This window comes from Neophocaena asiaeorientalis, unplaced genomic scaffold (genome assembly GCF_003031525.2).
Source record: "Neophocaena asiaeorientalis asiaeorientalis breed wild unplaced genomic scaffold, Neophocaena_asiaeorientalis_V1.1 scaffold514, whole genome shotgun sequence".
NCBI classification, from domain to species: Eukaryota; Metazoa; Chordata; class Mammalia; order Artiodactyla; family Phocoenidae; genus Neophocaena; species Neophocaena asiaeorientalis.
The window spans coordinates 289460-317065 of NW_020174914.1; positions in this window are offsets into that span (position 1 = coordinate 289460).

A 27606-nucleotide genomic window follows, 5' to 3' on the forward strand; every position below is an offset into this window, starting at 1 on the left:
ATGTCAGAGAAAGGAAACAAATGTTATTTATGAGGACCTTGTTGGGTTTAGACTCTGCATTATAACATGGTGTCCTCACAACAACTCTCTAAAACAGATATTATTACTTTTTTACATTTGGGAAACTAAGGAACAGGGAGGTTAGATAACTTGTCAAATAACACACAGCAAATAACTAATGGGATTGGGCCTCAAACTCCAGTCTTTTTTATTTTAAAACTCAGTTGCTGCAAATCAGCAGTTCCTCAGGGGAATACAACTTAGTTGAAGACTTACAAATTCTCACCCATGTATTCTTTAGTCTTTTAGAAAACACTTATGGTTTCAAATTTACAGCCAGCTCCACACTTGACACATAGTGGACTGAAAGCTACTGGTTTGGGGCTTCATTTTTGGAAACACCACTATCATAAGCAGAAAGGAATTTATTTGGACTTTGTCTCAGAATGACTAATCAAAAAAATTATCAGATACCTCAAAGATGAATAGCACAGTGGCAGACATAGGTCACACAACTGAGTGTTTTGTACTACATTTTCTTTTTGAATTTTATTATTTTTTTATACAGCAGGTTCTTATTAGTTATCCATTTTATACATATTATATATATATGCCAATCCGAATCTCCCAATTCATCACACCACCACTCACCCTCCCACCGCTTTCCCCCCTTTGTTGTCCATACATTTGCTCTCTACATCTGTGTCTCAATTTCTGCCCTGCAAAATGGTTCATCTGTACCATTTTTCTAGGTTCCACATATATGAGTTAATATACAATATTTGTTTTTCTCTTTCTGACTTATTTCACTCTGTATGACAGTCTCTAGATTCATCCACATCTCTACAAATGACCTAATTTCGTTCCTTTCTATGGCTGAGTAGTATTCCATTGTATATATGTACCACATCTTCTTTATCCATTCACCTGCTGATGGGCATTTAGGTTGCTTCCATGACCTGGCTATTGTAAAGAGTGCTGCAATGAACATTGGGGTGCATGTGTCTTTTTCAATTATGGTTTTCTCAGGGTATATGCCCAGTAGTGGGATTGCTGGGTCATATGGTAGTTCTATTTTTAGTTCTTTAAGGAACCTCCATACTGTTCTCCATAGTGGCTGTTATCAATTTACATTCCCACCAACAGTGTAAGAGGGTTGCCTTTTCTCCACACCCTCTCCAGCATTTGTTGTTTGTAGATTTTCTGATGATGCCCATTGTAACTGGTGTGAGGTGATACCTCATGGTAGTTTTAATTTGCATTTCTCTAATAATTAGTGATGTTGAGCAGCTTTTTATGTGCTTCTTGACCATCTGTATGTCTTCTTTGGAGAAATGTCTTTTTAGGTCTTCTGCCCATTTTTGGATTCGTTTTTTTTTTTTTTTAATATTGAGCAGCATGAGCTGTTTATATATTTTGGAGATTAATCCTTTGTCCGTTGATTTGTTTGCAAATATTTTCTCCCATTCTGAGGGTTGTATTTTCAACTTGTTTGCTTTGCAAAAGCTTTTAAGTTTCATTAGGTCCCATTTTTTAATTTTTGTTTTTATTTCCATTACTCTAGGAGGTGGATCAAAAGAGATCTTGCTGTGATTTATGTCAAAGAGTGCTTTTCCTATGTTTTCCTCTAAGAGTTTTATAGTGTCTGGTCTTACATTTAGGTCTCTAATCCATTTTGAGTTTATTTTTTTTTTATGGTGTGAGGGAGTGTTCTACTTTCATTCTCCTACATGTAGCTGCCCAGTTTTCCCAGCACCACTTATTGAAGAGACTGTCTTTTTTCCATTGTATATCCTTGCCTCCTTTATCATATTTTAGTTGACCATAGGTACGTGAGTTTATCTCTGGGCTTTTTATACTGTTCCATTGATCTATATTTCTGTTTTTGTGCCAGTACCATATTGTCATGATTACTGTAGCTTTGTAGTATAGACTGAAGTCAGGGATTCTGATTCCTCCAGCTCCATTTTTTTCCCTCAAGATTGTTTTGGCTATTCGGGGTCTTTTGTGTCTCCATTCAAATTTTAAGATTTTTTGTTCTAGTTCTGTAAAAAAAATGCCATTGGTAATTTGATAGGGATTGCACTGAATCTGTAGATTGCTTTGGGTAGTATAGTCATTTTCACAATATTGAATCTTCCAATCCAAGAACATGGTGTATCTCTCCATCTGTTGGTATCATCTTTAATTTCTTTCATCAGTGTCATAGTTTTCTGCACACAGGTCTTTTGTCTCCCTAGGTAGGTTTATTCCTAGGTATTTTATTATTTTTGTTGCAATGGTAAATGGGAGTGTTTCCTTAATTTCTCTGCCAGAATTTTCATCATTAATGTATAGGAATGCAAGAGATTCTGTGCATTAATTTTGGATCCTGCAACTTTACCGAATTCACTGATTAGCTCTAGTAATTTTCTGGTGGCATCTTTAGGATTTTTTATGTATAGTATGATGTCATCTGCAAACAGTGACAGTTTTACTTCTTCTATTCCAATTTGTATTCCTTTTATTTCTTTTTCTTCCCTGATGGACATGGGTAGGACTTCCAAAACTATGTTGAGTAATAGTGGTGAGAGTGGACATCCTTGTCTTCTTCCTTATCTTAGAGGAAATGCTTTCAGTTTTTCACCATTGAGAATAATGTTGGCTGTGGGTTTGTCATATATGGCTTTTATTATGTTGAGGTAGGTTCCCTCTATGCCCACTTTCTGTAGAGTTTTTATCATAAATAGGTGTTGAATTTTGTCAAAAGCTTTTTCTGCATCTATTGAGATGATCATATAGTTTTTCTTCTTCAATTTGTTAATATGGTGTATCACATAGATTGATTTGCATATATTGAAGGATCCTCACATCCCTGAGATAAATCCCACTTGATCATGGTGTATGATCCTTTTAGTATGCTTTTGGATTCTGTTTTTTTGTATTTTGTTGAGGATTTTTGCATCTATGTTCATCAGATATATTGGCCTATAGTATTCTTTCTTTGTGACATCTTTGTCTGGTTTTGGTATCAGGGTGATGGTGGCTTCATAGAATGAGTTTAGGAGTGTTCCTTCCTCTGCCGATTTTTTGAAAAGTTTAGAAGGATGGGTGTGAGCTCTTCTCTAAATGTTTTATAGAATTCACCTGTGAAGCCATTTGTGCCTGGACTTTTGTTTGTTGGAAGATTTTTAATCACAGTTTGAATTTCATTACTTGTGCTTGGTCTATTCATATTTTCTCTTTCTTCCTGGTCCAGTCTTGGAAGGTTATACCTTTCTAAGAATTTGTCCATTTCTTCCAGGTTGTCCATTTTGTTGACATAGAGTTGCTTTTAGTAGTCTCTTAGGATGCTGTATATTTCTGCTGTGTCTGTTGTAACTTCTCCTTTTTCATTTCTAATTTGTTGATCTGAGTCCTCTCCCTCTTTTTCTTGATGAGTTTGGCTAATGGTTTATCAATGTTGTTTATCTTCTCAAAGAACCAGGTGAAGTTTTATTGATCTTTGCTATTGTTTTCTTTGTTCCTATTTCATTTATTTCTGCACTGATCTTTATGATTTCTTTCCTTCTGCTAACTTTGGGTTTTGTTTGTTCTTCTTTCACTAGTTCCTTTAGGTTTAAGGTAGGATTGTTTATTTGAGATTTTTCTTGTTTCTTGAGGTAGGCTTGTATTAGTATAAACTTCCCTCTTAGAACTGCTTTTGCTGCATCCCATAGGTTTTGGATCATCGTGTTTTCATTGTCGTTTGTCTCTAGGTATTTTTTTGATTTCCTCTTTGATTTCTTCAGTGATCTCTTGGTTATTTAGTAATGTATTGTTTAGCCTCCACGTATTTGTGTTTTTTACGTTTTTGTCCCTGTAACTGATTTCTAATCTCATAGCGTTGTGGTCAAAAAAGATGCTTGATATGATTTCAATTTTCTTAAGTTTACTGAGGCTTGATTTGTGACCCAAGACGTGAACTATCATGGAGAATGTTCCACGCGCATTTGAGAAGAAAGTGTAATCTGCTGTTTTTGGAAGGAATGTCCTATAAATATCAATTAAATCTATCTGGTCTATTGTGTCATTTAAAGCTTGTGTTTCCTTATTAATTTTCTGTCTGGATGATCTGTCCATTGGTGTAAGTGAGGTGTTAAAGTCCCCCACTATTATTGTGTTACTGTCGATTTCCTCTTTTATAGCTGTTAGCAGTTGCCTTATGCATTGAGGTGCTCCTATGTTGGGTGCATATATAATTATAATTGTTATGATTTCTTCTTGGATGGATCCCTTGATCATTATGTAGTGTCCTTCCTTGTCTCTTGTAACATTCCTTATTTTAAAGTCTATTTTATCTGATATGAGTATTGCTACTCAAGCTTTCTTTTGATTTCTGTTTGCATAGAATATCGTTTTTCATCCCCTAACCTTCAGTTTGTATGTGTCCCTATGTCTGAAGTGGGTCTCTTGTAGACAGCATATATATGGGTCTTGTTTTTGTATCCATTCGGCGAGCCTGTGTCCATTGGTTGGAGCATTTAATCCATGCACGTTTAAGGTAATTATCAATATGTATGTTCCCATGACCATTTTCTTAATTGTTTTGGGTTTGTTTTTTGTAGGTCCTTTTCTTCTCTTGTGTTTCCCACTTAGAGAAGTTCCTTTAGCATTTGTTGTATAGCTGGTTTGATGGTGCTGAATTCTCTTAGCTTTTGCTTGTCTGTAAATCTTTTGATTTCTCCATCGAATCTGAATGAGATCCTTGCCGGGTAGAGTAATCTTCATTGTAAGTTCTTCCCTTTCATCACTTTAAATATATCATGCCACTCCCTTCTGGCTTGTAGAGCTTCTGCTGAGAAATCAGCTGTTAACCTTATGGGGGTTCCTTTGTATGTTATTTGTCGTTTTTCTCTTGCTGCTTTCAATAATTTTTCTTTGTCTTTAATTTTTGCCAATTTGATTACTATGTGTCTCGGCATGTTTCTCTTGGGTTTATCTTGTATGGGACTCTGTGCTTACTGGACTTGGGTGGCTATTTCCTGTCCCGTGTTATGGAAGTCTTCGACTATAATCTCTTCAAATATTTTCTTGGGTCCTTTCTCTCTCTCTTCTCCTTCTGGGACCCCTACAATGTGAATGTTGTTAAGTTTAATGTTGTCCCAGAGGTCTCTTAGGCTGTCTTCATTTCTTTTCATTCTTTTTTCTTTACTCTGTTCCACAGCAGTGAACTCCACCATTCTGTCTTCCAGGTCACTTATCCGTTCTTCTGCCTCAGTTATTCTCCTATAGATTCCTTGTAGTGTATTTTTCATTTCAGTTACTGTATTGTTCATCTCTGATTGTTTGTTCTTTAATTCTTCTAGGTCCTTGTTAAACACTTCTTGCATCTTCTCGATCTTTGCCTCCATTCTTTTTCCGAGGTCCTGGATCATCTTCACTATCATTATTCTGAATTGTTTTTCTGGAAGGTTGCCTATCTCCGCTTCATTTAGTTGTTTTTCTGGCGTTTTCTCTTGTTCCTTCATCTGGTACATAGCCCTCTGCCTTTTCATCTTGCTGTCTTTCTGTGAATGTGGTTTTTGTTCCACAGGCTGCAGGATTGTAGTTCTTCTTGCTTCTGCTGTCTGCCCTCTGGTGGATTAGGCTATCTAAGAGGCTTGTGCAAGTTTCCTGATGGGAGGGACTGGTGGTGGGTAGAGTTGGTTGTTGCTCTGGTAGGCAGAGCTCAGTAAAACTTTGATCCACTTGTCTGCTGATTGGTGGGGCTGGGTTCCCTCCCTGTTGTTTGTTTGACCTGAGGCGACCCAACACTGGAGCCTACCTGGGCTCTTTGGTGGGGCTAATGGCAGACTCTGTGAGGGTTCATGCTAAGGAGTACTTCTTAGAACTTCTGCTGCCAATGTCCTTGTCCTCACAGTGAGACACAGCCACCCCCTGCCTCTGCAGGAGACCCTCCAACACTAGCAGGTAGGTCTGGTTCAGTCTCCTATGGGGCCACTGCTCCTTCCCCTGTGTCCTCATATGCACACTACTTTGTGTGTGCCCTCCAAGAGTGGAGTCTCTGTTTCCCCCAGTCCTGTTGAAGTCCTGTAGTCAAATCCCACTAGCCTTCAAAGTCTGATAGTCTAGGAATTCCTCCTCCTGTTTCCAGACCCCCAGGTTGGGAAGCCTGATGTGGGGCTCAGAACCTTCACTCCAGTGGGTGGACTTCTGTGGTATAAGTGTTCTCCAGTTTGTGAGTCACCCACCCAGCAGTTAAGGGATTTGATTTTATTGTGATTGCGCCTCTCCTACCATTGTGGCTTCCCCTTTGTCTTTGGATGTGGGGTATTGTTTTTGGTGAGTTCTAGTGTCTTCCTGTTGATGACTGTTCAACAGTTAGTTGTGATTCCGGTGCTCTCACAAGAGGGAGTGAGAGTGCGTCCGTTTACTCCGCCATCTTGAACCAATCTTCCTGTACTACATTTTCTGAGAACGCTGTCCTATCTTTCCACCTATAGCAACTATCAGGAGGAAATATTCTCCATATCTGCTGATATTTTTTTCAGTGGAATTTTATGATAGCATCACGCTCCTCCATTTCATCCTCCCACTCATTCTGTCCCTGAGTCCTGGGAAGGAGTGACATATAGGTGGTGAATTTGAGAAGAGTGCTGTGTGCTTGGCTTGGCACTGCCCTTATTTCCTCTTAGGAAGCCAGTCAGCCTGCAGACAGCATGTTCTCTCTCATTCCTCCTGAGAAGCTGGGCTCCTGCATGAGCCAACCCTGTTGTGGCTGGAGGTGCATGATTGTCCACTTTTGGTCTCAGGTGATGCATTTCAATCTCATATGAAGCTCTGTCTCCCAACCTAAACTTGATCAGCAATAAAGGTGATATTTTAGTTCTTATGTTATAGTACTTTTTCTTTTTCTCTCTTGGTTCAGAAACTGAAAGGATAATACAGGTGGTATTTCTCTTATCCCCCATATGGTTTTATTTTCTGAGAAAACTAAGGAATGAAAGAAGCAGTGGAATTTACAGACTTAGCAGATGGAGAGGTTTTGCTGTGCTTGGCTTTGGACTTCCCTGTGTGGACAGCAAACTGTGATTTTAGCAGCTTGTCAGTACAAATCATAGGTTAGGTGGGATTTTATAGTTGTGAGGTTTAAGATGACCACCGACATTTAATCTTGGTGGGTGATGGTGCTTATATTGACTCTGTTCACAGCCCATGACTATTTCTCTGGGGACCTCCATACTCATAAAACAAGTGTAGCCTTCCTCATCTCACTCCCTGACAGCAAAAGTTGAAAGATACACAATTTGCCTAACTTAAAAATGATGTGAGGGTGAGAATCTTGAACAAGATTTCCAGCTGGCTGTGCCTCAGGTTGCAGCCTGAGAGGTAACACACCATTTCTAAGAACAACTGACTTAAGCTAAGGCTAGACGAAGTGGGAAACATTTTAGGATAAACATGAGGGGGCTTTTAATAAGTTCCTTAGAGATGTATATGAGTGGGGGATTTAAATGGCCAGGATCTGTATTCCCATTTATTATGAAACAGTGAGGCTCTAGCTTTATTTTGTTAGTGCTAAGCTTAGCCTGACTTTTTAACATTAGGTGTCTCAATTTTGTCCTGCATTCAAGTCCAGGAAGAAAACTTCAAACTTTGGAGAGACCAATTTTGAAGTCAAGGGAATAGTGTGGTGGTGCAGGTATTGTCTGCTTCCTGAGGGAACACGACTGAGAAATTTTAAAAATTCAACACAGAATTAAATACCATGACCTACAGAGCACACAGAAGGCTCTTTGGCTCTCATGGTCCATAAAGACACAGATTTCAGAATCAGCAGTAGTAGCTTCCATCCAGAAATCTGCTCAGGGTGACTTTGCTGCTGAAGCAGTAAGGTAAGGAGAAAGCTAGACCTAGGAGGCATACATCTCAGGCTTAAACAATTCCCTAACAGACAATCACAGAAATTTTTGTGGTGTACACACTAAAAATGCTTTTATTCATAAGGCATTTTAGGGGTTCTATAACGAGAGCAACCTGCAATGCAGAGTGACAATCATGAACCGATAGTTCACAGGAGGTGGTGTGAATACACTGGATTGAATGTATATTAGTATCCTATTGCTGCTGTCACAAATTACCATACATGCAGTGGCTTAAAACAACACAAATTTCTTATCTTATACTTCTGGAGGTCAGAAGTCTGAAATGAGTCTTATGGGCTAAAATCAAGGTGTTGTCATGCCTGCGTTCCTTACGGAGGCTCTAGGGCAGAATCTGTTTCCTTGCCTTTTCCAGATTCTAGAGGCTGCTTGCATGTTTTGGCTCATGGACGCTTTCTTCATCTTCAGACTCTGCATCAGCCCAGTCTCTGCTTCCATCATCACATCTGCTTTCTACTTGGAACCTCCTGGTTCCCTCTCATAAGGACTCTTGTGATTACATCGGGTCCACCTGCATAATCCAGGACTACCTCCCCATCTCAAGACTCTTAATTTAATAAGATCTACAAAGTCCCTTTGCCAGGTAACTAATAGGTTTATAGGTCCAGAAGTTAGGATGTGGTTATCTTTGGGGTCATTATTTAGCCTAACACCACAACAAAAAGTGTCTCAAATAAAATCTTGTGACTAGTGTGCCATGCTCACAATGCTATTTGAGAGGAGATGAATATCTTTAGGCATTTTGTTATTGGAGTATTAATTGTCATTTAATCTAATGGAAGGGACTCTGAGATATTAATGAATATAGTCGGACATTACTTGGGATACAAAGTACAATAAGAAAATACTTTTCATTTCTGACTAAATCATGGCCTTGGATTTAATGTGCTATCCTTAGTCATTTCTGAAGTTTGGAGGTCAATAGATAAAAAGGCAAATGTGGAGACAGGAAGGTCCTCAAGGAAGCAGTGACCCCATGGATGATGTAACATGGGTTCCCTCTCCTAAGGGGCCTGAGTACACAAAGAATGATTTAAGAGTAAGGATTAGCCCATAGGTGAAGACAATTAGAAGCTGGGGAATATTAAGAAGGCTTTCTCCTCCAGTTCTGATATTTCCTTCCTTGTTTGAGATAGCCCAGTTTGTATAACACATGGTCTTTCTCCTCCCATTTACTCAATCCTCCTCCTCTGGAAAGTTGAGGTGATTTATCTGGATGGTATATTTTAAAAGAATAACTGGGAGGGTTTGGTTCAACTTCAGTCTTCTAAATTCTTTGAAGTCCACCTGCTCACAGAGAGCTGTGGTCTTTATTTTGTCCTAGGGCCAGTTCTCTTGATATGGAGAGAGGCCTGCCTTATTCCAGCACTACTGTAATTTGGTAGATATGCCTTATTAATTCTAGGGTTCAGTTAGCATACCCATTCATCCTATTTCTCAATTTATAAAACATCCAGTGGGAATGGAGGATGTTATTTATTTGGCCACCTTAAAGATCACAGAAACAGTGAGAACAAAACAGAGATTTAGCTCAGGATTTCCATGCAGCATCTGTGTTTCAGCAAACTGTTTTCTGAGATGTTTTCTCAGGAAAGTTGTTTTATATTCAAATATTTTTGGAAAACATTGGGTTAAACAAGGTTGAACAAGAGTTTTATTTTACAATTTCATTTAATCTACATTAGGAATTCTCAAAGTCTTTGATATGCTATTAGGTATTGTGATTCTCTGAAGCATATGGAGTTTTTGAAATTTATTTGTTTTTCCATAGACCATTGTTTGTTTTTCCATAGATTGTTTTTGCTCCCTTGGGGTTTAAAAACTTATATACAATATTTGGAAACTTGACTATTGGGTTAAATAATGCTTTCCAAATATACTTGACTTTTTATTCAAATGAAACTTCTTCAATTACCTACCTTGGAAAAATCATACCCCGAAGAATTTTTAACATGTATAGGTATACACAATAACTAAAATAACTAATGAAGCCTGCTATTTTGAAAAAATACAGAGCTATATTTTCTGCATTAATGAAAATAAAAAATGGTTTAAGAACTGTTTATTAAGTTTGTAAACTATGACGAAAACTTGCTTAATGAACTACCCAGTACATTTAATATCACAGGTCACAAAACTCCAAGTGAGAAAATGCACACTACATTTAACCTCATGAGCTAAAAAACTGCAAATGAGTTTCTGTGCATTGGCAATGACACGAGAAAAAACTGCTTTGTTGTGCATTTGCTAACTGTGGAAGGTTTCTTTTGGTTTCATAATGAAGGTAGTTGATGTCACATTTTCTCCTTTGTGTTTGGATTTCTTAAAAAAGCATCAACTCAAGAGTTAGAAAAGCAAATCTTGGATGAACTTAAAGAAGAAGGCATAAATAAAATAATAGTAGAAATTAATATAACAGAAAAAAAAATATCAAAAAGACAAGAGCATCAAATAGACAAGATTATCATATCCAATACCTGATTCCTTAAAAGACTAATAAAATAAATTAAATTCAATATTAATTAAGAGAAAAAAGAAATCACAAAGAAGTAATAAAGAGAATTTAAAAACACAAAACTATATGAGAAATAAAACTAAAAATTACAAGTGATTACAAAAACAGCTTTGCATCATTAAGCTTGAAAGATTAGATGAGAAGATTAATTTCCTTGAAAATGTAATTTAAAAATCCTGTTTTAAAAAGAAATCTAAAAATGGCAAAGACATTCCCAAGTTAAAATTTTTCCTACCCCAAATTCCAAACAGAGTTTTTATAGGCAAGCTGATATCAAGAGAGATATGAGTCCTAACTTTTATAAGCTCTCTAGGCAATAAAGTAGAAGATTCACAAACTCATTTACTGGATGTAATATAATTTTGAAACAAAAAGAAAGAGATCAAACTGTGAAAGGAAAATTATACAAAACATCACTCTGATATAAAATCCTGTAAGCACATTGACGAAAGGAATTCAGAAGTAGCTCAAAAAAAGAAAAAGATACATGACTAGATTTACTTGCAAGCCATAGAAAATCCATTAATATAAATCTCAACATTACAGGGAAAAACTCATATCAATGTGACTGCAATGATTTGATAGTTGCCAAAAGCAGTTGAACTATTCAAAGCTCACTTGTGATTGATGAAATAAAAAGCAAAACTTTTTGTTAACTAGGATGTGAGGCTTAAGATCCTGGTCAAAGTAAATCAGCCACCCCACCCCCATTCTCTATTTCTATTTCTATAGCTTTTTCAACTGAATGGAAGCAACTGATATTGGAAACAATTGATTTGATTTTGTAATATGGCAGGAATTCCTGTTAATAACACTTTTTTCAGCAATGTACTGGAGGTAGTGAGTGAAATAAATCAAGAGAAATAAAATATATGACTGAATAAAACCCAAACCTTAGATAAATAATTGAGAAGGATACACTGCCACACTTTACTACCTAATAAAAAACTCAAAAAGTTTGATGGAGGAAAGATCCATACTTAAAAATCAATTCTATTTCTTAAATTGGTAATAAGTTGTTAGAATATGAAGTTTTTTAAAAGGCAAAATTCATAATAGCAAAAAATTTATTATCTAGAAATGATTTATATAAAACTGTAAAACCTTGGGTGGCAAAAATCTAATTTTTGTTTGTTTATATAAACAATATAATTAACCAATTTTTTGTACCTTTTATTCAGCAATAAATGATATTGTTCATAGGGCTTCCGTGGTGGCACAGTGGTTGAGGGTCCACCTGCCGATGCAGGGGACACGGGTTCGTGCCCCGGTCCGGGAAGATCCCACATGCCACAGAGCGGCTGGGCCTGTGAGCCATGGCCGCTGAGCCTGCGTGTCCGGAGACTGTGCTCCGCAACGGGAGAGGCCACAGCAGTGAGAGGCCCACGTACCGCAAAAAAAAAAATGATATTGCTCATATATACTTATATATGCAATCAAAATATAAAAACTCATTCTGAAATGGTATATATCAAGTGCAGAACAGTGGTTATTTCTAGAGAAGGAGCATACAGGTGACAATGTAAATTTTAAAGAACTTTTTAAACAGATCTGATTTATTTTTAAGAGGGTTTTTTAAAGAGAGATTTTGAAGAGATCTGTATTTCCTTACGGCACCAGGAACAATTGTATCTAACTTTTAAATTTGTTTCCAATATCTTCTGTAAAGCATCACTTCATCACAAGAAGAGTAGCACATAGTGTTTTTCTTGATCAATGGCAAGGCACAACTGTGGACTAATTTTTTCCCCAGAAATTTAACTGATAAAACTCTACAATCTCTTTAAATCTTCTTTTTAGCCACAATTGATCAAGGTCAGATTTGTAATTGTAAAACAATAAATTAGCTAACGTTTAATTTGGGGTCGATTCATTGATCTTGGTGTCCCTGGGATAACATTTGAATCAATAGTGACAGCAAACTTTGATTTTGAAATAGTCCTTTCTCCTATAACCTAGGCCCCATGAAGTATATTTTAAATATTTTACAAATAATATAAGGCCCCAAATAATAACCCCAAGTTACCCATTTGTTAATGGTGAATAACCATTTATGGATACCTCAGTTTGTGCTGCCTAAATGTGCTTCATTAAAGAAGAAGTGTACATTTCCTATGGGGCGTGATCTCAGTTAAATTCTCACATGAACTGTATGAAGATTCTTTTCATTTTACAATTAAGGAACACTTTGTTTAATAAAGGTTAAGTAACTTTCTCAAGTATGCATGGGCAGATTTTTTAAAAGGGCTCATAAATTGTAGCAGGAAGTTAAACCCACATTATCTGACTCTAAATTCTGGGCTGGTTCCACTATATATTACTAAATATGAAAACACACCAATGTTTGATTATGGTGTCTTAGGCTGGATGTTGACCTACTTTGGAGGGTCATTATCAAGAACAAAGTATATTTCTACTTATGCTGGGAATTCGCCATAGGTTTGTTTTTTCTTTACTCCTGCTCAGTGTCTTTGATCCATCACATTCCGGAGGAAAGATGACTCAGCAATAAAACCTGTGATGGACTGCCTGGGCTGATACACTCCGATCCATAAAGGTTGGAAGTACTGCTGCATACTGGCGGCTGTAGGTATTGCAATGCTCCCTCTCCCTGACATGAATGCAGTCCCAGATTTGCTTGCTTTCTCGGTATCTCTAGCTCTAGCTTTCACTTTTCCTTTCTTTCTCATACATGTTCTATGACATAGGTTCTCCCTGATGATGGATTTTGATGGAATACACATTTTTGTAATTGAATTTTCAGAAAAATATGCCTTCTAAAATTCAACTACCTGCTGTGATACTTTAAACATCTCAAAATTGTCAAGATTAGGAAGTCACTGTAGGTTTCAATATTATTTTTAAAAGGTTAATGTTCACATTAAAAACATTATGGCTTAGTTTGATTTCTACTGTTAGTTTGATTTGTGGCTTCAGAATCATCATAGGTTTGATGATATAAGATTATGGACTTGGAATTATCAAAATTAATGTCTTATTTTCATAAGACTTTATATATTAATGAAATCTTATATATAACATTCTTCTCCAAATTTTATATATTAGATACTAAATATTAAGAGGTTCTCAAAGCAAATGAAAATGATCAAGACCAAGAATAAACCATTTTAAGTTCTGCTGTCTTCTCTATAATTCTAAAAAATTGTCAGTCATGTTGATGAAATATACTTTGAGGATGTCATGGGTCCAGTACTTAGAGAAACTATGATATCTCCATGTCCTTCCCCTTTTTTACCAATCCCTCTTATTACACTTTATTTTTTTTTATAGAAGAAAGAATAATATTAAAAATAAGCTCAGGTGAGTTATTTTTTTCTTATTTTTTTAAAAGCAGAATCACTATTGTCCTAAAAAAGAGTAAAATGAAATTGAATTAATAAAATAAATATACTTTTTCATATGGTAGACTGGGATAATACAGGCAAGAAATCATATTCAATGGAAGTAATGGGAATCCCTTATTGTGAACTTCCTACAGGAACAACACTTTCATTTAATCTCAAGTAATCTTCACAGCAAACTCACTCTTCACACTTCAGTATTATTGTCATTGCTATATTCCAGGAAACAATACAAGCTATTGCTTGCCCAAAGTCAGGTAGCTAGTAAACGTGCAGTCAAGATATAGACCCAACATAGAGAATCCTAAAGATGCTACCAGAAAACTACTAGAGCTAATCAATGAATTTGGTAAAGTAGCAGGATACAAAATTAATGCACAGAAATCTCTGGCATTCCTATACACTAATGATGAAAAATCTGAAATTGAAATCAAGAAAACACTCCCATTTACCACTGCAACAAAAAGAATAAAATATCTAGGAATAAACCTACCTAAGGAGACAAAAGACCTGTATGCAGAAAATTATAAGACACTGATGAAAGAAATTAAAGATGATACAAATAGATGGAGAGATATACCATGTTCTTGGATTGGAAGAATCAACATTGTGAAAATGACTCTACTACCCAAAGCAATCTATAGATTCAATGCAATCCCTATCAAACTACCACTGGCATTTTTCACAGAACTAGAACAAAAAATTTCGCAATTTGTATGGAAACACAAAAGACCCCGAATAGCCAAAGCAATCTTGAGAACGAAAAAAGAGACACAAGAGGGAAGAGATGTGGGAACATATGTATATGTATAACTGATTCACTTTGTTATAAAGCAGAAACTAACACACCATTGTAAAGCAATTATACCCCAGTAAAAATGTTAAAAAAAAAAAAAGATATAGACCCACCTATTTTGGACTATAGTACCCATATTTGCTATTACTCTATAATGCCACAGTGAGTTTCAGAAAGCCATTTGCTAACTTGGATTATCACTTCATACATATCACGAGTCCTGTTTTTCAGTTTGTAAGACATGTGAGACAATCAGAAGCCACAGAGTCATGATATCTGCATGATAACTAAGTTAGAAGGTAATTAGGGAGATGCATGATCATTTGCCATTTTAATTTAAACGAAAAGTAATGAAATGCTGTGATTTGAGTAACATCTAAGAGCACAAATGAAATTATTATTAAATCAGCATGCATGTGGTTTATAGACAGAACTAGTAGAGAAAACTATATTGTCATTTGCATTCTTCTAAGAAGCATATTTTTTCGTTTAATTTTATGTAATGTCTTATTTTATTAGTGTTATTAAAACATTTTCCAAAAACTGACATTTTCATGAAAATTGTCTTAGTTTTCAAAAATCAACTTTTTAATACGCAAGAAAGATATAAGTGATCTGGCATGATTTCTCCGCACCTGACAGCTGTGGGTTTACCTTCATCTCAGACCCGGAAATATGGTAGATATGAGTCCAAAGTGTAGATATAATCACCCAGGCATTTAAATGGTTAGGCTGTCTTATTATACAGATAGCCCTTCTTTTTTCATTAAGTCAGAAACTATGAAAGGGACAGTAGTTTACAGTCCAAACTGAAGGAAAATAGAGGTCATAGACCTATGCAAATGAAAGAAAAGCCTGGAACAGGAAGATAACCATTTTTTACCTGCAAGTTTCTAAATTATTGTTTAAGGTGAGGAAGTTGAGAAGCTTAGTCTTAGTTAGAGAGCTGACCAAGCAGGCTGGTGTCAGTTCACATCCTGAGGTATTCAGGAGTGGAATGAGCCCAAAAGGATGTGCATGAGCTGGAAACAGGCATGGGGTGAGAAGCTGGGCAGAAGTGAACAGGAGAGGGCTCAGCTCAATAGCGCATTTTGTCTAGTGCAGGGGGTGGGATGCTCAGACTTAAAAAAATCACAGTACACAAGAAGGTATGATAAGTGAGGTGTGAAGAAATTAATCATTTCTAAGTAAGCAAGTAAAAATAAGTGTAAAAGGGCAATAAGAGTGTTAAACTTGAGATTCCAGATGTTAAAATTAGACAGATTTTTAAAAATGTATTCACCAAATTCTTGGATTCATCCATCCATGTATATATCTATCCATCCATTTAACAAAAATTCTTTGTGAGGTAGTAGGATGCTGGGGATTCTGCATGAATATAATAGATATGGTCCCTGTCATCACTAATTTTACATTCTTCAGAGATATAAATTAAACAAATAATCTCATGCAACTAAATAGTTATAACTGAAATATATGCTGTAGATGCCAAGGACAGGATGCTGTGAGAAAGAATTAGCAGTGAAATAACCTGAAGTTTGTGAGATCAATGAATAGCTAGCTCTTTGAACAATGTCACTTAACCAGAAAGAAAAGAAGGAGGTAACCAGGAAATGGGACATAGGAAGTGAGCTTCCATACAAAGACCCTGATTATTTGCAGAAGGTAGAGATCATTTTGGCTGAACTAGTAACAGAGGGAATAGAGTGACATAAAACGATTGTGAAAAGATAAGCAGTGATCAGATCATTCAGGATATTTTAGGACATTTTTTAGAGGTACTTAACTTTCTTAGCCAAAAACCTTCCTAGTATGAAGACAGACCTCAATCCACGTAAGAAAAAATAGCCATGGTGTTTCAGGAAAATATTCAAAATGCTCAGCTTTAATAAATATTCTGGCTAAATTAATGAATATCAAGATAGGAAAAAAACCTGAAAACTTTTAGGTAGTAAAAGAGTTCCCCTCTACTTAGATTGGGGACAACCAACTTTGCTTTAGACTTTCACACAGCAACATTCAATGCTAGAAGACACAGTAGTAATACACGCATAGTTCCAAACCATAGGAGATATTAGCAAGGAATATTAACATATTAGCAAGAAATATTAACCCAACCTCAAAGTAATTCAAGGATAAAGACAAAGCAGATATTTTCAAACACCAAGTGGTTAAGGAATATGGAATCCATGAGTGCTCCTTAAAAAAAAAAATCCACTGTATAAGGAAATGTACTCAATTAAATACCTCAGATAAGCAAACCAGAGAGCTGTAGTAGTGATGTCAAACAGCAATAAAAATAGCCAACCCTTCTTAAATGGCTCCTATGTGATAGGTGTGTCCTAAGTGGTTTATATGTGTTCCTTCACTTGTTCCTTATATGGCCTCATAAGATAATTCATGCCATTAACCTGCTCTTATGAATAGGGTAACTAAGACACAGAGAGGTCAAGACATTTCTCCAAGGTCATGGAACCAGTGACTAGAAGAGCTCAGGTTCAAACCTAGGTATCTACTCCAGAGCTGCTTGATATACCATTATGAGAGCTGCTTTTCTAGGCTAGATATATCCTGTTTGCCTTCTAGATCCACTTTTTACCATTCTTCATTTTGACTAAATAGACAGTTATCAACAGGCTCACTTGCCTTCTAGACCCCTCTAGAGCATGGCCAATGAGGGACACCATCAAGAGATGAGAAAGTGAGAAGGAAGTGCGGTCAGGGCTTAAATTAAGCCATGAAATTTTATTTTGAATGTGAAATTAGCTTTTCAAAAAATAACACTGAAACCTACAATGACTTCCCAACCTTGTCAATTTTCGATATGTTTAAAGTTTAACTGCAGAGATTTGAATTTGAGAAGGTGTATTTTTTCCAAAAAATCAATTACAGAACTGATTACCTTGGCACCCACCTTGCCACATTATTGTGAAATGGCTATGTCTTTCTACAAAGACCAGAGTTTAGGTGAACTCTTCATTCTGTCATCTGGTCCATGTTTCAATCACCATAACTTGTCCCTTCAGGTTTAGGGTTGGTGAGATCTTCAATGTTACTAGCCTCAGGAGTTCTGCACTATCTCTTTTTGGTTTACCTGAACTCTTACATACTTTGTAAATAGTCCTTTTATTCAACTCTTATCAAATTATCCAGTTCGATAGTTCTATGTCTTTCTTACCAGAATCATGTCTGAAAAATCCTCTAATAAAACATTCAATTATGTTTTAGGAAAGGTTATGCCATCATGTTAAATGGTGCTGCTTTATTTTGTCAAATACATAGCAAGCACTTTAATGCTTAGCACATAGTGAAGTGCTTAATTAGTTAAGTACTTATTGACTGTCTGTGGATGTTGAGGCTTTTAATTTAATTACGATGTTAAAATAATATGTGATTATATTTAGAGTTTATCATATTATTTCTACAGTGCTGGGGGAAAATGATTACTCTTTCAAAAGGCATGTTGGAAAACCCATTCTTAAAAATTAGCATAGTTAATCATTGTGACATCATTTCATAAAGTATGATTTCCATAAGGGTCTAAAGTCAAAATAGACTGTAAGAAAGAGGTGTTCATTCTTGCCAAATAATACTGAAAGACACTACAGTTGACCCTTGAACACTGTGAGGATTAGAGATGCCAACCCTCCACGCGGTAAAAAAAATCCCAGTTCAACTTTACAGTTGGCCCTCCATATCAGCAGCAGTTCCTGCCTCTGTGGAGCCAGCTAACCACAGATGGTGAAGTTCTGTAGTACATACTTAGTGAAGAAAATCTGTGTATAAGTGGACCTGTACAGTTCAAACCTGTGTTGTTCAAGGGTCACCCGTATTTTGAGTGATTGCTTTGAGCAATAGCTTATCTTTACCTCCGATTCTGAAAGACCCTAATATAAATCTATGATGGAGAACTCCTCATTGTGGAAAAAATAAATGCTCATCTAAGAAGGGACATGGCTATTTACTTAGAGATTATTTAATCCCGAACTATTATTCCTTGAGGCCCTGAGAAATAGAGTAAGTACACCGTTTTCTGGACTCTTAAATTATTATTCTTTCCAGTACATCCCACCCCGCTATGGACAGGATGCCAGTGAGAATGTATACTTCTCTAGAGTTGTTACAAATGGTTAAGTTTAAAAGTTTTGTACATTTACATTGTAGGCAGCTGCTAAGCCACATTGAGAGATGGTTCCTTAAAGAGAAAGCCCCTTACTTCTAAAATGGTCCACATAACTGTGTGGCACCCTGAAAAATGGAAGCCAGGAGTGCCACTTCCAGGCCTGGCCCCAGAGCCTCCCATGTGATCCCACAGTCTCCCTTTCTCTCACTTGATGCCTGTCAGCCAAATATAAAGAATGCAGCAAAGAACATATAAAACCTAGGGAATGGAGGATCATTTGATTAAGGGATCCTGGATCATTGAAGGGATACATGAACGGGATCCACTTATGCCAACCAGATTTTAATCTGTGATTTGAGCACAACTTTTAAGTTAAGATACTGGTGTTTGTGGTGTTTGTTGTATTAGACTTCCCTGATTCATATAGAAATTTAGGGTAACTCTTATCTTGATAGAAGCAGTCTACAAAATAATAATACTTTTAGCAATCATGGAATACTAAAAGGATGCTTATTAAAAGTTTATTCAAAATTGAATGATTAGTCTTCAACAATGCAAGAAAATAATAATTGATAAAAGGAAAAGAATGGGCAAAGTCAAAATTGTCATTAGTGATAAGAAATGAGAAATTAATAGAATTAATATAAAGATTTAGAATTACTTAATATAAGATTGTAATTATCAGTTGCATTTCTATATTAGAGCAACAAACAGAATGTTTGTTACTTTACCAAAAACAGTGACATATAGGTTTAAATCTAACGGAGAATAACAGAAGGAATAAATTTAACAAAGGTGTGTAGGAACTTTTATGTTGAAAAAAAGACAGTGAAAGAATTTTAAAATACCTAAATAAATGGAGAGATATGCAATGCTCATGGATAAAATGGCTCAGTATCATAAAAATGCCATTTGATACCAAATTGATCTTTAGATTCACTGCATTTTCAAGAAAATATCAACATGGTTTTAGGGGATCTTGTCAAGCTGTTCTCAAATTTATGATGAAGATGAAAAAGCCCCAAATTGTCAATACTCCTGAAAAAAATCACCTACTTAGGAGAGGGAGGGAGTTACGCTCAACCAGTTATTAAGATTTATAAATTGATAATAATTAACAAAATTTGGCAAAGTTATTGGCACAGTGGTATGGAATTAGGCTTTAATAAAACAGAATAGAACAGAATAGAGAGCCAGAAACATACGATATAACACAAATCAACTTTGCTGATCTGTGGGGGAAATTCACCATTGCATAATTGTACTAGAACATTTGTTTATCTTTGTAGAAAAAATAAAATGTATCTCTTAGTATTCAAAGAGTGAAAACAATGAAAAATATTGAAACATTTGATAATATTAAGAGCTAAATCTTCTTTTGATTAAAATACATTATAAAAATGTAATAAGATAAGACAATCTGGGAACTGGCATTTGTAATGCAAATAACTCTAAATGAAATGTCTTACAGAAAACTCCTAATTTTTAAAACTAATAATTTAATAGAATAATGAGCAAAAGTCATGAACAGATATTTAAAAAGAAAGGAAACATGAATGGCCAATAAAATATGAAAAGATATTCAACCATGTTTACACTTAGAGAAACGCAAATTAAAATGACACTGAAATACTTCATACCCAATAGAGCTGCAAAAATGTAAAAAAGCCTGACAATACTAAATGTTAGCAATGATGTGAAACAACAGGAATTATATTACCCTGCTATCGGGAGTGTAAATTGATCTAGCCACTGTGAAAAACATCCTCACGTTACCTAGTAAAATTGAATGTATGTATCTGATGACCTTGAAATTTCACTTTTTATGTGCAAATTCTGGAGAACAGAGCATCTAAGACATATACAAGGATATCCATCATGATATTAGTTGTAGTAGCAGAAAACCAGAAACAACTTAAAACTTTACCAGTAGTAGTGTGAACAAAAGCAAGATTTTAAGACACCAAACAATGGAATACTATAGAGGAGTGAAATGGAATGAATTACAAAAAATCTATCCACATGACTCAGTTTTAAAATTTTATACTGAGAGAACATGCAAGTAATACAGAAATATACACATATGATTCTGTTTATAGATAGGTCTAGCATAAAAGTAAATGCTTTTAGGGAAAATGTACATTTTTGGTAAAGCTATATAAAGGAATAGCAAGGAGATAATTATCCTGAAATTCAAGAAAGTGGCTTCCTATAAGATTAGGTAGGGAAGCAACATAGGGGGACTTAAAAGTGAGCCATATTGTTATATTTCTTATACACTATGTATATAGGCATTCTTCCTATTTATTATTATACAAACCTATTATGTATATGTATATATATGCATACATACACAATTAAAATTTTTATATGTGTAATCTTATACAATTAAATATGTAATCTTATGTGAATAATTTTTCTCAATTAAAAATTAAGAGAAAAAAGTATGAGAAATAAATTATGAACTATTGTTTTGCATGTTTAGGGACAGAGAGCTACAATGCAGTGCTGTGAATAGTTTTTATGGGAGTGAGATAATTGAGTTTGTTTACAGACTGAAAGGCAAGTGCAGAAGTGAGGATAAGATTGAAAATATAGATGCAAAATGAAATAATGGATGAAGAAGGTCTTCTAAAGAAATGAAGTGGAAGAAACCTCAGTGCAGGGAGAAACATGTGTTTTCTCAGAAGAGTTGTCTCTATTTCCAAGACGAGAGGTAAGCAGGGGAAGGTGAGTATAGTCACAGGTAACTTGGTTACTTTTGCCTTAGGTGTGGAGGGAATTCACACTTTTTAGTTTTAATTCTTGTTTATGAAAAAGAGTCAAATCCTTTGGTTCAGGGATTGTGAACCCTGAATTACTTTTTATCCTTGTGACTGAGATTTGTCAGTACATTTTTTATTCATACTATCTTGTCTTTGGTATCAGGGATGATTTGGCTTCAGAAAAAACTTTCAACATGGACTTGGGGATTACTTATTAAGAAACGTTATACACATTAAAATGCATGGGAAATATAACGGAGCCTGTGTTTTGTTGGGACTGGCCAGAAAGGCAGATGTATAGGAACTGGGGCAGGTCAGCTGTGGAAGAAGGAATAGGTGGTAGGAGGATAGGAACTCATTCAGGTTGAGTTCTGGGATTGAGACGGACCAGAAATGGCAGTTTACATGAGTATCACACACAGAGGCTTTAGGTATAGTTAGATGAAATAAAAGACAACAATAAAAGGTCAGAAAAGAGTGGAGAGCTATTATTAAAATATGTAACCTCAGAAGTGGATTGGAGAGTACCAGTTACTCAGAAAATTCTCAAAATGAGTAACATATAAGGAGTTTTGAACACTTGACATTTAAAAAAATACTTTACTGAGGTATAATTGACATAAACTGTAACATATTTAATGGATACAACTTATTGAGTTTGGGGATAAGTACACACATGTGAAACCATCACCAAATCTATGCCATAAAGTAATCCATTATCTCCAAAAGTTTCCACCCACCCTCTTTCTTTCTTTCTTTCTCTTCCTTCCTTCCTTTCTTATTATATTGTATACATATTTATATATTATTTTTTTTGTGATAAGAACACAACATAAGATTCCCTCAGCAAATTTTCAAGTATATAATACAGTATTGTTTACTATAGGCACTATGCTGTATTTCTTCATCTACTGATCTTGTGTAACTGAAACTCTGACTAATACATTCCGTTTCTCCATCCCCTCAGCCCTTAAGAACCAGCATTACACTCTGCTTCCATGAGTTTGACATCTATTTTAGATTTCTCCTATAAGTGGTAGCATATAGTATTTGTCCTTCTGTGTCTGGCTTATTTCACTTTGCATAACGTCTTCCAGGTTCATCTATGTTGTTGCAAACAGCAGGATTTTCTTGTTTTTTAAGGTTGAATAATATTCCTTTGTGTGTCTATACCACATTTTCTTTATCCGTCATCCTTTTATGGACATTTAGGTTGCTACCATGTCTTGGCTATTGTGAAAATGCTGCAATAAACATGGGGGTGCAGATAAATCTCTTCAAGATCCTGATTTCAATTCCTTTGCATATATGCTCAGAAGTGGGATTGCTGGACCCTCTGATAGTTCTATTTTTAATTTTTTGAGGAATCTAAGATAACAATGTTGGTGAGAATGTGGAGAAAAGGGAACTCTCATACACTGTTGCTGAGGATGTAAATTGGTGCAGCCACTGTGGAGAATAGTGCTTGACACAGTAAGTACCCTCTCTCTCCCTCCCTATACCCCTCTCTCTCCCTCTTTTGTTCTCTTCCTCTAATAGAGATAATTATACTTATACAATTATGGTTAATTACATTCAAAATAATTCTATATATTTTATTATTATTAAATATTTATTATTATATGGAATAAACTTTTCTTTAAAAATTCCTTCCTGAACTTCGGTTTTGTGACTTATATCTTAAGGACATAGCAAAGAGCTTTTGAAAACACTAGGTTCAATGACATGCTAAAGTTTAACTAATTCCTTTATAATGGGTGATATTTTAATAAATTTTTTCATCCAAAAAAGAACTAGTTACACAAATACACACTGTAGAAAAACTACATATAGTTTAAAAAGGTTTTAAACACCAAGAATTTCAAAGCATCTTTTTTCTCCCAATTTTTGGTAATAATACTGATTTAGGATTTTCTACAATTTTTGAAAATTACTGTCCAAATTTATTTATTCATCAAAAGTGACAAGCATTCTTTAAGTCAGGTGCAAAATGTTTAAAGCTTTATATTTTAAAAAATTCTTCAGTTAGGGAGAAAGACAAAACACATTTACAATTAGAAATGTATCTTGGGTCCTGCTATAAATTTGAAAGGCCAATTATGAGGACAAGATGTTGCTTTAGCCATTTAAACATATGATAGTTATACCTAGCTGTTTGTTACACCTGGCAAACCAAGATGAACATTTTATAGAGCAATCTGTTGTCACTTGTACTGCCTGCAGTAATGTGAGATTTTCATTTTCCTGGAGAGTGCTGCCTCACTGTGGATAGATTAGGAATCACGGAAGTTTGACAAGGGATTAGCTTTGGCAAATACGCTTCATCGAGCTTTGTATACAAATTTTTCTCACATGTAATATGAAGAAATATCCACCCATTTTACAAGAAATGTTGTAAAAGATGGTATCTTCTCCAGGGAGAGCTACTTAATTATAACTAGTAAACAGGCCTTTTCTGACTTACAATATCTTACGGATTTTGCTTCGCAAGATGTTTCTAAGGCATCAAGATAGAATGGTGGAAAGAAGTAATATACATAATCATAATCTCTTCTCAGATAAGTTAGTACATTTAATCTCAACTACTGCAAATTCAGGATGCTGTCTACTCTTGTAATGAACTCATTTTCACATTTAATTTTGTTTTTTACATTATTTTGATTGATTCTAAGGCTGCCGTGATTGAACCTAAATAATGAAGATGATGAATTAAATTACATTATCATGGCTGATTTCATCAGAGTGATTCCACAAAAAGTTGACACTAGTAATAAAAATGGAGTTAATAATTCAATCAATTATTATAGACAATGAGGCGATTATCTATTTCCCATTTTATTTTAGTACATCTGTATCTTCATAACACTGAAATAATTCTCTTCAGGTTATAAAAGCAAGTCACAGTAGACTAAATCACTTTCTTTTGAACTTTAGAACTATGTTACAGAATCATGGGCTTAAATAATATTCTTAACAATCCATTCTTCAACAACCCTGATTATAGATATAAAATTTCTCTTAATTCTTTGCTCTTCTTACTATTCTATAGATTTACAGGTCACAGTTCTTATTCTAAAATATTCACTTATTATCAAGAGACACATTGTTTGGAATGACAGTGATTTTGGAAATAATTAAGTAGCTCCTGTGATTTATTTTTTTAACATCTTTATTGGAGTATAACTGCTTTACAATCGTGTGTTAGTTTCTGCTTTATAACAAAGTGAATCAGCTATACATATACATATATCCCCATCTCTCTTCCCTCTTGCGTCTCTTTCCCACCCACCCTATCTCACCCCTCTATGCAGTCAAAAAGCATGGAGCTGATCTCCCTGTGCGATGTGGCTGTTTCCCACTAGCTATCTATTTTACATTTGGTAGTGTATATATGCCCATGTCACTCTTTCACTTCGTCCCAGCTTACCCTTCCCCCTCCCTGTGTCCTCAAGTCCATTCTCTATGAATGTGTCTTTATTCCTGTCCTGCCCCTAGGTTCTTCATAAACTTTTTTTTTAGATTCCATATATGTGTTAGCATATGTTATTTATTTTTCTCTTTTTGACTTACTTCATTCTGTATGACAGTCTCTAAGTCCATCCACCTCACTACAAATAACTCAATTTCATTTCTTTTTATGGCTGAGTAATATTCCATTGTATATATGTGCCACATCTTCTTTATCCATTCATCTGTCGATGGACACTTAGGTTGCTTCCATGTCCTGACTATTGTAAATAGAGCTTCAATGAACATTGTGGTACATGACTTTGAATTATGGCTTTCTCAGGGTATATGCCCAGTAGTGGGATTGCTGAGTCATACGGTAATTCTATTTTTAGTTTTGTAAGGAGCCTCCATACTCTTCTCCATGTGGCTATATCAATTTACATTCCCACCAACAGTGCAAGAGGGTTCCCTTTTCTCCACACCCTCTCCATCATTGTTTCTAGATTTTTTGATGATGGCCATTCTGACGGGTGTGAGGTGATATCTCATTGCAGTTTTGATTTGCATTTCTCTAATGATTAGTGATGTTGAGCAAACTTTCATGTGTTTGTTGGCAATCTGTACATCTTCTTTGGAGAAATGTGTATTTAGGTCGTATGCCCATTTTTGGATTGGGTTGTTTTTTTGATATTGAACTGCATGAGCTATTTGTAAATTTTGGAGATAAATCCTTTGTCAGTTGCTTCATTTGCAAATATTTTCTCCCATTTTGGGGGTTGTCTTTTCAACTTGTTTATGGTTTTCTTTGATGTGCAAAAGCTTTTAAGTTTCATTAGGTCCTATTTCTTTATTTTTGTTTTCATTTCCATTACTCTAGGAGGTAGGTCAGAAAGGATCTTGCTGTGATTTACGTCATGGAATGTTTTACCTATGTTTTCCTCTAAGAGTTTCATAGGGTCTGGCCTTACATTTAGGTAAATTTAGGTTCCACAGCAAGAGAAGCCACCTCAATGAGAAGCCCAAGAACCACAATGAAGAGGAGCCCCCTCTCACTGCAACTAGAGAAAGCTCACGCACAGCAACAACAACCCAACGCAGCCAAAAATAAAAATAAATAGATAAAAAACTAAAATTAAAAAATTAAAATTGCTTTTTTGTTTTTCTTTCTCTAATTGCTTTAGGTGTAAGGTTAGGTTGTTTGAGATGTTTCTTGTTTCCTGAGGTAGCATTGTATTGCTATAAACTTCCCTCTTTGAACTGCTTTTGCTGCATCCCATAGGTTTTGGGTCATCGTGTTTTTACTGTCATTTGTTTCTAGGTATTTTTTTTATTTCTCTTTGATTTCTTTAGTGATCTCTTGATTATTAAGTAGTGTATTGTTTGGCCTCTATGTGTTTGTATTTTTTACAGATTTTTTTTCCTGTAATTGACATCTAGTCATCATCTATCCTGGAGAATGTTCCATGAGCACTTGAGAGGAACGTGTACTCTGTTGTTTTGGGATGGAATGTCCTATAAATGTCAATTAAGTCCATCTTGTTTAATATATCATTTAAAGCTTGTGTTTCTTTATTTTCATTTTGATCTGTCCATTGGTGAAAGTGGGGTGTTAAAGTCCCCTACTATGATTGTGTTACTGTCGATTTCCCCTTTTATGGCTGTTAGCATTTGCCTTATGTATTGAGGTGCTTGTATGTTGGGTGTATAAATATTTACAATTTACAATTGTATATCTTCTTGGTTTGATCCCTTGATCAATATGTAGTGTCCTTTGTCTCTTGTAATAGTCTTTATTTTAAATTCTATTTTGTGTGATATGAGAATTGCTACTCCAGCTTTCTTTAAGTATTTTAAATATGTCTATATACAATATAGTAAAAATATTACTTAGTAGAGATTTCTTGAGTTTGTGATATTTTGTAACCAAGAAATAGAAATTCAACTTGATCTAGTTTTGACCCTCTTCTGGAACACCTGTGTAACTTAGGGATCAAGGAAGTGTTGAGCATCAGCGTTTAAGAAAAGCGTGGAGAATGCTCAGCCAGGCATGACTGATGTTAGGGGCCTTCATGCCCAGGTAACTTTCCTGTCCCTTTTCCCTGCTTCTTTCAATACATTGATTTCATTCTATTTCAGTGTGGAGCATCTTGCTCTGTTGCCAGAATATATTAATACCTCACTGAGATTTCTTGAGTTCAGTAGTTTACAATTTTAGCCAAGAATAGAAACTCTCACAAATTCAGTTCTAAAAACCTTGGGGAAAGACTCTCAAGGGTAAGGTTCAGTTGGTGTCCAACACTAGGCCAGAACTCAGAGAACAGGTGACCCTGTGCTAATGTGGTTATGCCCACTAATCCCACCATGAACAGTGCTAAGAAAAGGGTTGATGGGGAGAAATTTCATAGATCTTCACCGTTCCAGGATTAGATATCACTATTCATTGAGAAAAGGGACATTAACTCTTTTCTTTAACTTTCTTACAGGCCAATATCAGCTAGGTATCCTCTTCTTGGAAATTCAGATCTGTTTATATGAATGTGCTAACTGTTTTTGATTGTTCAAAATCCAGAGCCTCTCCATAATTTCCCTGAGTTCCTGGCAGCTTATGCACTCCTGCTTCTAGGGCTCTCTTGTTCATCCACTTTTGTCAGTCTGCACAGGAAGCCCAGACTCTTTAATTTTGGTGGGGAG